Raw genomic sequence first — 2849 nt, forward strand, 5'->3', positions numbered from 1 at the left:
ACTATGGGGAGGAAGTGGGAGGGGAGCTGCTGCATTGTAAGTTTTGGTCAATGACATGAGACAAAGTATATGTGAACTGCTGTATGAGAAGTGAATTTACTCTGTAAATCTTCACCCAAATCCTAATAATAATAAAAAAAAAAGAATGCAGCCAACAAAACCTCGTGGAGCAGGTCTATTCTGTAATACACGTGGTTGCAATGAGGTCGAATCAACTCACCACAAATAACAATAATAACAGCCAAGTGTTTCACACCAGAAATAACGTAATAGTCATTATTGAGTCCTATGCTTAACTCAAAGAGCTCTGGTTGCACAGTGCCTAAGGCATTTGACTGCTAAGCAGAAAGTTGGCAGTTCAAATCCACCAGCCACTCCACAGAAGGAAGATGGGGTTATCTGGTAATCTACTTCTGTAAAGATTTACAGCCTCAGAAACCTAAAGGGGGTTGCTATGAGTTGGAATTGACTTGATGGCAGAGAGTTTGGTTTATACTTAACTCATCTAGGAGTTTCTAGTCTAGAATGTCTCAGGAAATATATCATTTAGTAAAGAATTGTAAAAGTGAGCATACCCTAAATACAAGACCCTTGAGTTAAGTCATACGAAGATTCTGTTCTGATTTTCTCTTAACAAAGTGTGATTTGGGGACTTTTTTTTTTTCCTGGACAGGGAGAGGAACCAGGATATGACTAGCACCTCATTTGTTATTATTAAACTTATTTAAGACCACCTGTATTTGATAATCATCTCTGAAAGATGTTAGCTTCTGTACAAGTACAGGTGGTCAACCTAAAACAGGTTTCTCTTTTTTGAAGCAATTTAAAACTGGCTTCATTCAATAGTAAATAAGTACTAACATGAGATGACATTTCCATTAACCTACATTTCAATTTTCAAGAAGACTTGAGATTTTGCAAATATCATGAATGGGAAATATAGTCTCTAAAGAACTTCACCATTGAATAGGTATGTTTATTCATTACTTGTTTCTTCATTTCTCCATTAATTTCCCTAACTCTTCATTGAAGGTCAAGAGAGCTGGGTAGTACAAAGGTTTAAGTGCTTGGCTACTAACTGAGAGGTCAGTGGTTCAAATCCACCTAGAGGTGCTTCAGAAGGCAGGCCTGGCAATCTACTTCTGAGTGGTCATAGCCATTGAAAATCCTATGGAACACAGTAAAAATATGGGGTAGCCATGTATCAGAATCAACTAGATGGCAACTGTTTTTATTTATTTAGTTAGTTAATTGGGAGTCAACTCTACGTCAAATCCAAGAATATGAAGGTGGGTAAGACTTAATGTCTCTATCCCCACAGGGCACACAGCCTAACATGGGAAGACAGAGAGACAACTAACAATTACACCATGAAGAATGCACAGAATCCACTGAAGTACAAAGAAGAACAGAGGAAGAAGGGCAAATGTTGGGGGGGAGGGGTGCAGAAAGGAGACATCGGGAAGGGTTCCTAAAAGGAAAGGAAATGTGGGTCGGGTTCTTCAGGAGGACATCTGTGACAGAGAACTGCCTTTGCGAAGGCGTGGAGGCAGAAACGTTCTGCTAGGTGTAAGGGGGCGTGTGGAGTTGTGGCAGTAGAAGAAGATGTGAAAGTAGATGGGGTCAGATCATTCAGAGTCTATATGTCACACTAAGGAGCTTGAGCTTCAACTCCAACAAGTAATTCCAATTTAAATCTTTACAGTTATTATCCAATAGTATAAAAATACTTAAAATAGTCACATACAGTATCAATTTGAAGTTTCAGTTGCCTTGAATATGAAAATGTAAGCTATTAATTCCTCCTTTAGACTAAAAGCCACATGAGGACAGAAATGATTTCCTCACCTACCACTCAATTCCTCCAGCAGGAGACCCACTAGAGATATTATGAATTTATTTTGTTGCAAGGCATTGATTATTTAATTTACCACAATGATTGACTAGATACTGTATCAAAAACACTACATAGATCTATTCTCTGATCTCTAAAAGCTCATAATTGAAGACACAACAGTTGTTATTATTCTTAATTTCCAGAACTGAAATGTCATTGCTTTAGGTGACAGATTGAGAACCAAACTAATCATAAAAAGGCCATAAAGCTAATAACTAAAGGAAATACGTGCACTAAAATAAATCAATGTAAAATTGCAAATGATCAATTTTTTCAGTTGTTTATTAAGATTTATTTTATTGAATTGAGAAATCTATTACCCTTTCAAGAGAGGTAGATGGTATTGACTAATTGAGTTAGAGAAGCTCTATGTTCATTGTCACACAGATTGATAATATTTACAACTTAAGCATCACCCTCTTTCAAAATAATGCCAACATTTTGATAAGTTACTGAAGAGCGGTGGTGAAACACTATTTACTGTTAATCTTCATACGCCGACATGACATTACTCATGACAAGTGGATGAATGTGGCGCCTAAGTCAATGCCTGCAGCGTTCACACTGAACCCTCTGTGGTCTGTGTGGTGATGAATCAGCCTCCTTCCTCGTACTGGCTTAATGCCTCACTCAACAGAGTATTTTGAACAGGACACTCTATTGTTGACTGTTGAGCCTACCATATTGGTCTGTTTACTAGCCTTGCTTTGCAGGACTCAATTTCTATGACTCTGATTCAGTAAAGTGCTTTTCCTTCCACAGCTAACTGTTGGAGCTGCTCAACCCATCCATCAGCAGACAGTTGGAAAGGAACCAATCTCTTGTCAGTTCTGTGGTGCCCGACCCAGATTCTCAAACCAGGGAACTCTTATTCTGACCACAAGTACATGACTTTGAGCCAGGAAGAATATGAAGGCTTAAGTTACATCTTTCTGTTACTATTTTTTTTTCC

The sequence above is a fragment of the Orycteropus afer genome, unplaced genomic scaffold (assembly GCF_000298275.1).
Source record: "Orycteropus afer afer isolate SDZICR_OR568_19922 unplaced genomic scaffold, OryAfe1.0 scaffold00002, whole genome shotgun sequence".
NCBI lineage: Eukaryota > Metazoa > Chordata > Mammalia > Tubulidentata > Orycteropodidae > Orycteropus > Orycteropus afer.